This window comes from Lepidochelys olivacea, assembly GCF_965140295.1.
Source record: "Lepidochelys olivacea isolate rLepOli2 genome assembly, chromosome: 8".
Lineage (NCBI taxonomy): Eukaryota > Metazoa > Chordata > Testudines > Cheloniidae > Lepidochelys > Lepidochelys olivacea.
Window position 1 is genome coordinate 84433506 of NC_140418.1, and position 14682 is coordinate 84448187.

The 14682-nt window shown below is 42.7% G+C and overlaps 1 protein-coding gene across 3 annotated transcripts in view; it reads right to left on the reverse strand.

The window, feature by feature from the left end:
• The window catches only part of ST6GALNAC3 (ST6 N-acetylgalactosaminide alpha-2,6-sialyltransferase 3), a 331756-nt gene that overhangs the window by 187721 nt on the left and 129353 nt on the right, over positions 1-14682 (reverse strand). Inside the window, exon 1 of one of the 3 annotated variants that reach the window (XM_084637352.1) lies at positions 10240-10287. The exons of the other annotated variants lie outside the window; for them this stretch is intronic. The gene's annotated coding sequence lies outside the window, so the exon portion shown is untranslated. Of the gene's footprint in view, positions 1-10239; positions 10288-14682 lie in introns of those variants that run through there. 3 annotated transcript variants of the gene reach the window in all.

Consider the following 14682-nt stretch of genomic DNA (forward strand, 5'->3'; position numbering starts at 1 on the left):
CGGATACTCACTGAGGGAAAAATTTATGTGTATGGCTACTCTGATAAAATTGGATGAACTGAAGGGATTTGAATACATGCAATGCAATGCTTGTGGTTACCTCAGACAGGGAAGCTGCTGAGGCACTAGCCATTTTTCTTTCTCGTTTTCTTTTTTTTTTCATTCAATATCCATAATATAATCCCAATTTTGTTTGTTATTTCTTGGCAATCAGAATCATTCTGTCTAGGATGTATATCAAAATCAATAAGCATCATGCAGTAGACATGATGAATCATTCCTTCTAGGCTTGAATTTTTATATGTTGCTATATAATCACAGGTCTATCATACTATTTTGCTGGTTAGGATTCTGAGGAAAGCTCTGTGGAAATAAAACATTAATGATGAAACATGTGTGTTGCGTGTGTCTATATTTGATCGTATGGTTTCTAATGTGGTTTAACATATATAACCATTGCATTACCCACATTTTGGGGATTTACCAGTTACCGGTGTGACTCATTACTTTTATTTTAGCAAGAATTTGACAGTTTTCTGAGTGAGGTGGAATTGTTTTTCTTTTATGATCTGATAAGGAATATCGATGTGACAACAACATTTTACAGTTTCATCATTTCGGCTGGATTGGTAACACATTTAAATGGATCTGTAGTATTTTGTGCTGTATACAGTTGTCTAACAGGGCTAGTAGTGATTTACAGATTTAACAAAAAAGAAAGCATTTTCACTATGACAAAGCAGTGTCACAACTTGTAATAAATTCTACAAAGGTCTGTAGTATCTGCTTTTCTGTGTTCCCCACACTAACTCCTAGATCCAGAGCCAATACTAAACCAGCAAAATTTGTCACTTGCAGAACAATTTATGGCAAAGTCTCTCAAAACACTTTACAAGTAATAATAAGTCCCATAGTATTCCTGTGAGGTACAAAGCTAAATGCTATTCTATCCATTTTACAGATATATAAACCAAGGCTTAAGTGACTTGCCCAAGGCCACACAGCAAATCAGCAACAAAATTCACTCCCAGTTCCCTAATCTAAGCACTAGACCAGTGCTTTCTGACAAGATGGCTATTAGTATTATTTTATCATCTGTAAAATGCCAACAGTGAGCTTGGTGCAGTATAAGACACTAAAAAGACAATTCCAAGCTCCAAAAAGCAGTTTAAAATAATACATTTTGTAGAGAAATTGATTTTTATAGACCTTTTTCTATCCGCTATATTCATGAATACATGGTAAAAGTGAGCCTGGAAGGACAAGTGAGAGGTAAAGATTAACATGTATGTTTACAGCCTCTTAAATGACATGATACGGTATAATATTGTACTGGTTTCACAATACTTACTTTTATGACTATAACGAAGAGCTTGATTTTTTTTTAAATACTCCTGCACATTTTACTACTTTTATTGTAGTGCTGCAGGTTTTCAAGCTTCATTTGATTTTTACTCAAGTATATCTCCAATTGAAAACAATAACAGCTATATTTACCGAATTTGTTTCATTTTGTGAACTACTGTATGTAAAACCAGATTTATTTTATTTTGTCTTTTATAGTCTTGAGCACCTTGTTCAAGTGTCACTTTCCGTCACAAAAGACCACCGAGTGAAATTCCTTCAGAAGAATATTTCATCACTCCTTGCTGATTTCTGTTCTTGAAAACAGACCTGCTTTCCAGTCCTTTCTTCCAGCATCCATCTCTCCTTGGCATTGTGAGAACAGCTGCCTAGAGCTGCTAATGGTCATTCAGGGACTACTCTTCTCGAACTCTCCAAAGATATAATCTCAACTGTAACTACTAAAAAGTATAACAGGAGTAACACTGGAAATTGGCAAATGCCATAACCACAAAAAATGCTTACCTAGTAAAGAGATTTTTTAAAAAATATACTTGCATGTCAAAAGCCACTTGCAACAAATCTATAGCTGGAGATTTACTTGCATTGCATCTAGATGTGAAAGTTCATCTGAAAACACTCAAAGAGCAACATGAGACGGCTAGTGGATTTTTGATTCCACTCCTTGGGAAGAAAAAAGAATGGGGTGAGATTGGCAGACAGCTCTGTTTTTAAGAATAGAAATTAGCAAGACAAGGTGAAAGGGTATTTTTGGACCAGGATATATCTGCCATGCTTTATTCCTGGAACATGACCAGCAGGGAAGCACTGGAGCAAGGAGGTAGGAAGGTGATATGGAAGGGGGGGTGTTCAGCTGTTGTGACCTGCACTGGATGTGCCATGTTTGTCTTTCTTCCACAGGACAGAAGCGGCTTTGTCTGTACAAAGTGCAAGCTGGTCTCCATATTGGAAGAGAAGATTGAAGGTCTGGAGCAACAGATAACGACCCTGCGTTGCATACGAGAATCTGAGGATTTTCTGGACAAAAGTCAGGATATGCTTCTACGGGCACAAAGCTCTAAAGATTTAGAGCAGGTTGCACAGCGGAGCCAAGAGGCCAGTGAAGAAGCTTGGCAACATGTGACCTCCAGAAGAAGAAGGGGGAATGTCCGGGTTCCAGCAATGCGGACACAGGTAACTAACCGCTTTCATGTTCTCTCCACAGGTACCATTGCGGAGAGTGGACCAGATGATAAGTCTGGGGGGAGAAAGCAGAAGGAGACTCCACTGGTTGGAAGGCATGAGATGCGCTGTCCTGAGGTTGGGGGTTCCCCGACTACCACTCCCAAGAGAAGGAGGCGGGTGGTGGTGGTCGGGGACTCTCTCCTCCGGGGGACTGAATCATCTATCTGCCGCCCTGACCGGAAAAACCGAGAAATCTGCTGCTTGCCAGGGGCTAAGATTCGCGATGTGACGGAGAGACTGCCGAGACTCATCAAGCCCTCGGATCGCTACCCCTTCCTGCTTCTCCACGTAGGCACTAATGATACTGCCAATAATGACCTTGAGCGGATCACTGCGGACTACGTGGCTCTGGGAAGAAGGATAAAGGAGTTTGTGGCGCAAGTGGTGTTCTCGTCCATCCTCCCCGTGGAAAGAAAAGGCCTGGGTAGGGACCGTCAAATCATGGAAGTCAACGAATGGCTATGCAGGTGGTGTTGGAGAGAAGGCTTTGGATTCTTTGACCATGGGATGGTGTACCATAAAGGAGGAGTGCTGGGCAGAGATGGGCTCCACCTTATGAAGAGAGGGAAGAGCACCTTTGCGAGCAGGCTGGCTAACCTAGTGAGGAGGGCTTTAAACTAGGTTCACCGGGGGAAGGAGACCAAAGCCCTGAGGTAAGTGGGAAAGCGGGATACCGGGAGGAAGCACAGGCAGGAACGTCTGTGAGGGGAGGGCTCCTGCCTCATACTGAGAATGAGGGGCGATCAGCAGGTTATCTCAAGTGCTTATATACAAATGCACAAAGCCTTGGAAACAAGCAGAGAGAACTGGAGGTCCTGGTGATGTCAAGGAATTATGACGTGATTGGAATAACAGAGACTTGGTGGGATAACTCACATGACTGGAGTACTGTCATGGATGGTTATAAACTGCTCAGGGCAGAAATGGTGGGGGAGTAGCACTGTATGTAAGGGAGCAGTATGACTGCTCAGAGCTCCGGTACGAAACTGCAGAAAAACCTGAGTGTCTCTGGATTAAGTTTAGAAGTGTGAGCAACAAGAGTGATGTAGTGGTGGGAGTCTGCTATAGACCACCGGACCAGGGGGATGAGGTGGATGAGGCTTTCTTCCGGCAACTCGCGGAAGCTACTAGATCGCACGCCCTGGTTCTCATGGGTGACTTTAATTTTTCTGATATCTGCTGGGAGAGCAATACAGCGGTGCATAGACAATCCAGGAAGTTTTTGGAAAACGTAGGGGACAATTTCCTGGTGCAAGTGCTAGAGGAGCCAACTAGGGAGGGAGCTTTTCTTGACCTGCTGCTCACAAACCGGGAAGAATTAGTGGGGGAAGCAAAAGTGGATGGGAATTTGGGAGGCAGTGACCATGAGTTGGTTGAGTTCAGGATCCTGACACAGGGAAGAAAGGTAAGCAGCAGGATACGGACCCTGGACTTCAGGAAAGCAGACTTCGACTCCCTCAGGGAACGGATGGGTAGGATCCCCTGGGGGAATAACATGATGGGGAAAGGAGTCCAGGAGAGCTGGCTGTATTTCAAAGAATCCCTATTGAGGTTACAGGGACAAACCATCCCGATGTGTCGAAAGAATAGTAAATATGGCAGGCGACCACCTTGGCTTAACGGTGAAATCCTAGCGGATCTTAAACATAAAAAAGAAGCTTACAAGAAGTGGAAGGTTGGACATATGACCAGGGAAGAGTATAAAAATATTGCTCGGGCATGTAGGAATGAAATCAGGAGGGCCAAATCACACCTGGAGCTGCAGCTAGCAAGAGATGTCAAGAGTAACAAGAAGGGTTTCTTCAGATATGTTGGCAACAAGAAGAAAGCCAAGGAAAGTGTGGGCCCCTTAATGAATGAGGGAGGCAACATAGTGACAGAGGATGTGGAAAAAGCTAATGTACTCAATGCTTTTTTTGCCTCTGTTTTCACTAACAAGATCAGCTCCCAGACTGCTGCGCTGGACATCACAGCATGGGGAGTAGATGGCCAGCCCTCTGTGGAGAAAGAGGTGGTTAGGGACTATTTAGAAAAGCTGGATGTGCACAAGTCCCTGGGGCCGGATGTGTTGCATCTGAGAGTGCTAAAGGAATTGACGGCTGTGATTGAAAAGCCATTGGCCATTATCTTTGAAAACTCATGGCGAACGGGGGAAGTCCCGGATGACTGGAAAAAGGCTAATGTAGTGCCAATCTTTAAAAAAGAGAAGAAGGAGGATCCTGGGAACTACAGGCCGTCAGCCTCACCTCAGTCCCTGGAAAAATCATGGAGCAGGTCCTCAAAGAATCAATCCTGAAGCGCTTACATGAGAGGAAAGTGATCAGGAACAGTCAGCATGGATTCACCAAGGGAAGGTCATGCCTGACTAATCTAATCGCCTTCTATGATGAGATTACTGGTTCTGTGGATGAAGGGAAAGCAGTGGATGTATTGTTTCTTGACTTTAGCAAAGCTTTTGACACGGTCTCCCACAGTATTCTTGTCAGCAAGTTAAAGAAGTATGGGCTGGATGAATGCACTATAAGGGGGATAGAAAGTTGGCTAGATTGTCGGGCTCAACGGGTATTGATCAATGGCTCCATGTCTAGTTGGCAGCCGGTGTCAAGTGGACTGCCCCAGGGGTCGGTCCTTGGGCCGGTTTTGTTCAATATCTTCATAAATGATCTGGAGGATGGTGTGGATTGCACTCTCAGCAAATTTGCAGATGATACTAAACTAGGAGGAGTGGTAGATACGCTGGAGGGCAGGGATAGGATACAGAGGTACCTAGACAAATTGGGGGATTGGGCCAAAAGAAATCTGATGAGGTTCAATAAGGATAAGTGCAGGGTCCTGCACTTAGGACGAAAGAACCCAATGCACCACTACAGACTAGGGACTAAATGGCTAGGCAGCAGTTCTGCGGAAAAGGACCTAGGGGTGACAGTGGACGAGAAGCTGGATATGAGTCAGCAGTGTGCCCTTGTTGCCAAGAAGGCCAATGGCATTTTGGGATGTATAAGTAGGGGCATAGCGAGCAGATCGAGGGACGTGATCGTCCCCCTCTATTCGACATTGGTGAAGCCTCATCTGGAGTACTGTGTCCAGTTTTGGGCCCCACACTACAAGAAGGATGTGGAGAAATTGGAGAGAGTCCAGCAAAGGGCAACAAAAATGATTAGGGGTCTGGAACACATGACTTATGAGGAGAGGCTGAGGGAACTGGGATTGTTTAGTCTGCAGAAGAGAAGAATGAGGGGGGATTTGATAGCTGCTTTCAACTACCTGAAAGGGGGTTCCAAAGAGGATGGGTCTAGACTATTCTCAGTGGTAGAAGAGGACAGGACAAGGAGTAATCGTCTCAAGTTGCAGTGCGGGAGGTTTAGGTTGGATATTAAGAAAAACTTTTTCACTAGGAGGGTGGTGACACACTGGAATGTGTTACCTAGGGAGGTGGTAGAATCTCCTTCCTTAGAAGTTTTTAAGTTCAGGCTTGACAAAGCCCTGGCTGGGATGATTTAATTGGGGATTGGTCCTGCTTTGAGCAGGGGGCTGGACTAGATGACCTCCTGAGGTCCCTTCCAACCCTGATATTCTATGATTCTAAGGAGCAGAAATACCCAATAATACCTATGCAGAAATAGAAACTGTGTGATAAAAACAAACATTGGCCAGACCTTCGTGATGGCCTGGAGAACCTTTCTACCAAAAGTGCCATCATTGACTATAGACCCTGGGTAAAGCTTATAATACTTTGAGAAAGTGTCAGATCCACCAGGTGGCCACCTGAGGCAGGAGAAGATGCAGGCTGAAGCAGGGGCTGGCTAGCATGAAAACAGGCCTGGAAAAGAGCAGGAGCAGGAACAAGGGCTGATATTATCCATCTTGCTAATATCGGACCTCGAATAACTGAAGACAAAAGCAGCATGAGGGTTTATTTGCTTATAGTTTTGATCTATGACTCTCCTTATACCAGTTGTAACAAACAACATTTCCTTCAAATGAGGAGGATTTGAGCAACAAGATGGCAAAACAATCTCTTGGGAACAGTGGAATGATGAGTTGCTCCGTTGACAAGTTCCCCATTTCCAAACGTTCTTTATACATAAGAGATCACTATAATGAATGCTATATGGATTGACAAAATAACAGAATACTGAACTCTCTGGCTGAAAAAAGATTGCCAGGGCACTAAGTACTTCTTTACTCTTTCATTTCCTTGGGGATGCGATCTTGCAACAAAGATGTCTTGGAGTCAGACCCTGCCTCGTGACTGTGGATGACTATCTGGAAAGGAAGGAGGAAGCTCTCTAGCCCTTACTGGTTTAGGATATTTGCTTGGGGTTTTTAAGCTGTTACGTCAGGTCAGATGCTTGCCTGAAGACTGACTACTTGTACATTAGTGAGGGTGCACTGGGACCAGTTTTATACACTCCATGGCAGCAAGGACCCCTTTGGAGCTACTAGAGTCAGTAGCCTCTTGACATTCAAAGAAGAAAGCTTTGCCCAGCAGGCTCTGCCTTCTGTCTTGCCAAATGTTTTATCTTTTGTCAGTTCAGTTGCGTTCATGAAACAGGGTTCTGCCTCTCTCACTTTGAGAGTGACCAGCAACCTCAGAATACTCTTCTAACTCTGAACTAAATAAAGTCCCTTGAAGTATCAAGTAACTGGAACAGAAATGGTATTAGTCTCCTTTACAAAGTAAGACATTTTCTTGCTGAAGCTAGAGCACCTCACATCTTTGCATTATCTATGAGACCAACATAACCGAGCCATCTCGCAGCAGGTGACCTGGCCAGCAGAGGCTGAGGGAAAAAAAGATCAGTGTGTTTAAATCCAATAAATGGACCCACGCAAAGCAAAGAAGTAGGAATCATAGAAACATGACAGCTGGCACAGCTGAAAAACAAAATAAAGAGCATTGACCTCTGCAGAGGGCATTGAAAAATCAGTAAAACTGTCACTGCTGAGCTTCTACACAATTCTAAAGACATGATTTTTGATCTCATCTGCCTCAACTGTGCACAACTGAGGGACCCAGAAGTGAGAACTGGCATACTTGTCATTGTCCAAGGAACTGAAGATGTACAGTGATCAATCTTAAAAGCCTTGACTGTTATGTGTATGATAATTGCTGTTATTTAAATTTAGCCCCAAATAACTAAACAACATTTAGATAACTAGATAATTGTGTTACATGCAGTATTCCTATAGGAAATACCATACATGCTTAAGTAATATTATAAAGTTATTTAATGGAAAACTGGGAAATTTTAAAGCAGAACTGTAGATAGAAGAAAGATATCTGGAAAATACAACTTAAGTATAAAATGGAATGTAGTAAGCGGAGGCCCTGAAACATGAATTCTTGTATCAGAGGCCCAGTCTGAGGCCTGAAGCCTGAACTAAAGTAAAGCCTGAACCAAAGTACCTCCAGGCAGTGATAAGCAAAGCTGGGCTGTGAGCCAGAGGCAGGTCCCACGCACAGAAGTTGGCAAGAAAAGGTTGTTAGAGGCACGTGCACACACACGCATAAGGGCTAATGAGAGAAACTTGTGCCAAGACGGTGGCAAGACACTCCGTAGACATAACAAGGAACAGACAGGTGCATCTTAAAAACAGGGTCAAAAGTACAACATGATGGATAGATTCGTTTGAACTATGATGAGTAATCGGTCCTGCAACAGTATAAAAGTAGGTCCTGGAAAGCATATCTTTGACCAGCCTAGGGGGCAGTGGAGTGTCCATTGCCAGGGAGTGTCCGTTGCCACCACTGACTGAGCTGTGTCCATTGCCAGGGAGCACAAATTCGTAGTATGCCCTGTAGAGTGTATAAGGAACGATTACTGTGCTTTGTTTGACAATAAACCTGGCTCGGGTTCCTTCGTACCTTACTAGAGTCTGTGGTTTTTGAGGGTTCTCTCAGGGTCTGCTGTGTTAGCTATCTGAGCAGAACTGGGGTAGCACACAGAGGGAACACACATGCAGCCGACTATTAACATCATCGAACAAGAATGGAGCACCACACTGGTAGCTACTGACAACATGGAAGATCTACTGTATTTGAAAGGTCATATGAAGGTTCTGAGCAGACTCAATTCTGCAATGTCTTCTTAAGAATTAATCTGCATTACTATTTTTTCCTTATTAACCCACTGTTTAAATATGATTCAAAACCTTTTTATCAACACACTCCTGTCTTATTATGAATAGCTCCTTCGAAGACTTAAAAACCATTCCAGCTCTCCAACAACCATCTTTGTTTTTGCTCATTGCCATATTCTAGGGTCACTGGTTATTTCCATACATAGAACCTTAGCTTCAGCTGGTAGGCATTTGCAATCTTTTGAGTAGTCAATCAATACTGCTGACCCATGAAAATACAACACAAAGAGTCTCCTCCCAAATATAATATGAATATGTAGTCTTCACAACTGAATCTGCATGATAAAAAAAAAACCCTGCATTGCCAGAAGGGCAACCTGAACTTTTAAGCAAGACAGTCTTTCTATCGGTCTAGTATTTCATTTTAGATGATCTGTAACTGGAATCTGTCCAGTAACTTAAAAAATATTAGTTTACCACTTAGCATCTAACTTATTAAAATGGCAAAGGGAGACACATTTTCAAAGTTGGGCTCTGGAAATACATGCACAAGATCTGGTTTTCCATAAAATAAGGTTGATATCAGATCATTCCCTTCATTAAGGGTGATTTCTCTGAATTTGCTATTGTTGATTAATTGATGTGCTCCTGCAGAACTGTGCTGAAGCTTGATCAGTAGCTATAAATGCACTTTGCGCAGATATTAACATGAATTCTACGTGATGCTGCAGTAAGCAAGATGTTGTGGTACTATTTAAAAAAAAATAGCTTCTGCAGCACAGCTGCCTTTTGCTCTGGATTAGTGCCCACTTATCAACAGTCTGACAAGCTTTCAGGCACACATACAAGTTGAAGAACATTCCCTGTAAATAGAAGTGCTGGTACAAGAATTTGTGGCTCTTCCAACCTGGCAAATAGTTGCTACTACTTACTGAAGACCCACCTGATTGTAGCTATTTTTCACCTGCTGAGAAACAGTTTATAGGAAAAAAGCCTCCCTCTTAGCTTTAACACTTAGCTTTCCAGAAATCCCTTATTTTTGTGAGCCACATGATTCCTGGATAGAAACATGTAAGCGTTTGTGGCAGTTTGTGTTAAGAGCAAACTAACCACAGTAATTGACATCCATTCTATATGCTCTGTCAGACGCTTGACTTGCAATTTTGTTTCTGCTGAAACTTCCATTAAGGTTCCCTTTCAAAAAAGTTGAACTCTGCTACCAGAAATGGGCCTGACAGTATGTAAACCAGGGAAACAAAATGCTTTTCACTTCCACGCATAGCCACTAACATTAGCAGGTACATTGTCTAGGAAGATTTCCTTTGCATGACTGTATTGGTAAGGTCTGAATTTTAGGCGTCTGACAAGAAAAATACACAGACAAAATAGATCAGACAGAAAGGTAAGAGCTGGATGTAGCAAAAAAAGAGAAAGATCATGCAGTGATTAAAAGCTTAATGTGCTTCTGCACAACTATGCTGTGCTGGATAGAATATCAGACATGCTCAGTTGGGTACTTATATGAACCCCAGTGCTGCTACAGCTAAAGGACCACCTTTTGCTCACCTGGTAGGAGGTCAGTGCTCTAGGAACAAGAGAATGAGAGGTCTATCTCCATTTGTGACTGAAGTCCTAGCTGGCTTCCGTGTGTACAGCAACAGCAATGAAGTCTTACAAGGTCATGAATGCTGACTACTTATCTGAAGCTCTGCCAAACACTGCACCGAGACACAACCCCCAGATATACTAGCTTCTGCACAGACATGCTCCACCTCAGAAGAATAAAGTAAATATGGGACAAATAGACCTATAGACAGACAAAAAGGGCAGGAGGGAATGCTCCCATAGCCCCATGTTTATAGGCTGTAGATCCGTGAGAAAATGCCTTTTGCTGGGAAGCCTCATTTGACAGCAGCTTACTTCTACTTGCTGGGGAAAGTTTATAGCAAAAATAAAAGGAAACAGTAAAGCCAGAAATCTGGACAAGTGAAATCTACCGCATACTGCCAGCTGGAAAACTTGCACTTTCTGCATTGAAATATTCTATGTTGGTTTATTCTCTGACTGCCATGTAGGACTTGAAGCTAACAATGAAAATTGGCCTCCGTTTCTTTTTAAAAGCCACTCAGCAGTGGAAGAAATGGGAGGATTTGCCCTGCCTATTATTTGGCAAGAATCCTGTTCTGGCTCTTCAAACTAGTTATGCACCACACTGCACTTTGGGAAGTCAGCACTTTTGAAAGCTAATTCTGGACACACTCTCTGCAGCAATACAACATGGAGGGTGCACCTGCTATCTGAAAAAGGAAACAAGTGGTCAGTTTTCATGTTTGACCTCAAGGAGGCCATGTCCAGTCAGTCAGCATCCCCAGGAATTTCAAGTGCAGACCAGATTACCAGCTTGTTCTCGAGCAGGGGTTCTCAGACTTCATTGCACTGCAACCCCCTTCTGACAACAAAAATTACTACATGACCCAAGGAGGGGGGCCTGAAGCCTGAGTCCACCCAAGTCCCACTGCTCCAGGTCGGGGAGCCAAAGCCTGAGCCTTACCGCCCCGGGTGGGGAAGGGATCAAAACCCAAGCCCAAGGACTTCAGACCCAGCCAGGGGGCCTGTAATGTGAACCCTGCCACCCAGGGCTGTGATGTGAAGCCCCAGCCCCAGCAAGTCTAAGCCAGCCCTGGTGACTCCATTAAAATGGGGTCACGACCCACAGTTTGAGAACCGCTGTTCTAGAAGAAGAGACATACAATCCGATTTTAGTCACAGATCTCACTTGGAAAAAAAAAGAAAGATAACAAAAAAAATTATTCAAAAAGAATTGACAGCCATTTTTTCCTCATCAGACAATCAAATTTAATTATCCTGGAACAAGTCATCTTTGGATAAAAACTGTTCTAGCTTAACTCATGCTTAAACAGTCCCTGCTGGCATATTTCATTAGAAATGGGAAGGTACTATTTAAAAAACAAATCTACACCAACATTACACCAGGCAAAAAAATCTGGTGGATGTTTTGTCACTCATTGCCTAAAAGCACGTCTCACTTCTGGCATATCTGCCTGAAATATCAATGGACAAAAGTAATAATTTACAGCCTCTAAAAACGTGAGACCTAATTATAGTGAAATTGAAGCTGAGATTGGTACTTGTGTAGTTTGAAGTTGCAATTTTTGTGCCAATGATGTATATCCTGCCGTCTATATTATTGAAGAGAATGCTGTCTCATATAGATCATTCTAAAATTTTAGCGTCTTTCATCTTGAAGGAGCCTAAAATTTCTTCTTGCTGTTTTAAACAAAACTTAAGCTGATAAAAAAAGAGAGACATCAAGATCACTTCATCCATCACTTTTGAGAAGTGTGTGACAGCTCTAACTATTGCACAAAAGCAATGCACAGTAGTTTATACAAAAGAAGTGTAGAATTTCAAATTGCAGGGGAAATCAAGGTAGCAAGAACATAATCACCAGAGCTTAAATTTGACAAAGGCAGTAGAGCTAAGAACCATGGTCGAGATTTCCAAAGCTAGGATTTAGATGCACAAATCACATTACTTCAGTGTCATGGGATTTTAAACTTGACATGTGTATTGATTCGGAGATGAATACAACAATCAGTATCATTAGCGGTTGCCTTAGACACATTAACATCTAATTTATATGTGTTGGCTCATGTACTGCCCCCAAAAGTTTGATGAGATGTCATCATCCTTAAAACTGCACGGAGGGCTATGACGGATGAAAATAACCTATGGCACACAAGACTGACAGTAGTTCCAGTAGGTGCTAATAAGCAATGCCTACTTCTGACAAGATGACCTGCTGCCTCCACAACAAAACCACATACACTGCAATTCTTGCTGACTTGCCACAGCTGACTTCACATCATCTTTTTGCGCTGTCATTCATGCATTTATATACAGTGCTGCCAGTTCCAGTGCCAATCTCAGATGAAAAATGGCATATGAGGGCCAGCAGCTATGTCCTTACAGGGTGGCAGCAACTCTGGGATAGAGAGACGAACTTCAGAAGCCTTAAGTTACACCAACCTCTTTGCAACCTGCGATGCAAATCCTGGACTAGGCTTAACAGACTGCCCACTGGAACAGCCAGCGTGGCTGCCACAATGCAGAAATTTGGCTTAGCCCTATGTTCACAGTGTGACTGCGGGGCAGTGATGCAGATCGTCAAGCACGTGGTGGAGGAGCCCACAATGACAAGATTGGAAGGTTGACTGCAACCCTCAATGATGCAGCAGTTAGAAGGCTGAACAATTTAGATATCGACATCTGACGCACACAAAAGACGAAGATAGGATTTTTAACTATGCCAAGCTTGTGGGAAAATGGAGCAAAAGAAGGGCTGATGTTTGTAGGGATGGAGATATTGTTTGGGCTTGATTTTATTTTGGTAGGTTATTTTCCCATTCAGAGGTTATGTAGTAGCTGTTAGCCTGACATTTGATTTGATTATATTTTCACTTTTGGACACAGGCATCTAGAACTGAGGACTGACACTTTGTTTCTCTTGTACACATCAACAATCAACAAATAAATATTATTTATGCTTCCGTAGAGCCTGGAGGCCCCAATCAAGGACTGGAGATCCATTGTGCTAGGTACTATATACACGTGCACATGCAGCATCTCTGCCCCTATAGAGCTTACAATCTAAGTAAATAATAAATAAAATGAAGTAGTCAGGACTTAAGTTTAAATGTCACCTGAAAGAGAGCCCATCCACAAGCACACTGTACCCCTAGCACTTTGTTCAGTACTGACAAATAAGGGAGATCTACCTCCTGAATCACTTGTACCATTTCCTATAGCACCTCCATGTTCTTTAGAGGTTTCACTTTTTGCATACAGACATGGCCTCACCCTGCTTAACTGGTCCTTGCTGATATGATTGCAAAAGAAATTGGCATAGAGGCAGGAATGTAAAATGCAAAATGTCTGGTCTGTTGAGCACAATTTTGTTCCCTTTACTTGTTCATTTTTCTCCGACGGTATGAGCTAAAGGTTATCACAAGTCACCACAAGGGAGACTCTAGATAGCTAAGAATATACAGTATTGTAGTTACAGAAAATAGTAACTGCTCAGATATTATTTGGGAAGTTGATGGCTTATATTCCAGTTTACTAGGGAGCTCCTTAAATCAAGGTTCTGAGACTCAATGAAAGCATTAATCCAGGCAATGAGGCTCAATTAAATTATGAGTAAGGCCATACTTAATTCGTGATATTGCAGAGATTGTGGATCCCACAATATTAGGCTTCTACAGCAATTTTGACAGCTGGTTTCCCCGCTCTCAGCCCAGTGGGGCCAACAGTGGAAAATCACAGAAAAGTAATAATGGGACTTATTACCGCCAATAATAAGGTCCATTATTACTTTTCTGAAACTTTCCATGACTTGTCTGAAACTCAGTTGTAATTTTTGGACAACCATCCCATGATTCAAGTAGGGCCTTAATTATGAGCTTTATTGATCAAATCTGCTCTTTGTAAGCATTCACATAGCACTGACAATGCTCCCAAGTCCTACCCTAGCATGCATTAGGCTCAGGGTGAACCTAATATGGATGTTCTGAAGCAGTCGCTTCCAAATCCTTGTCCCCAATCTAGAGGTGGATGTTCTTAGGCCATTACCCTGATCCACATATACTTAAAGCTGATTCATTGGGAAACTATATCCTTCCACTCCACAGAATGTGTATGGATTACCTTATTTATCTATTCAAAAGGTCAATTTAAAGTTAGAATGATTGAGAAAAAAAGGAAAATGAAAAATATCTCCACAAGAGAACATGGAGGCAGGATACAGTTACGTAAAACACTGCAAAACACTGAGCCACCAATCCCATGACACTCAAGCTTTGGGCCTCTTTCAGAGAAAATGCTTCAGTGAAACCTTCCTGAAATAGTCTAAATTACTGGTTTGTTTATAAGTGGTCTTATTTATACACTGCCAGTTACTGCCCAGAATGACAGGCTGGAGCATTTCCC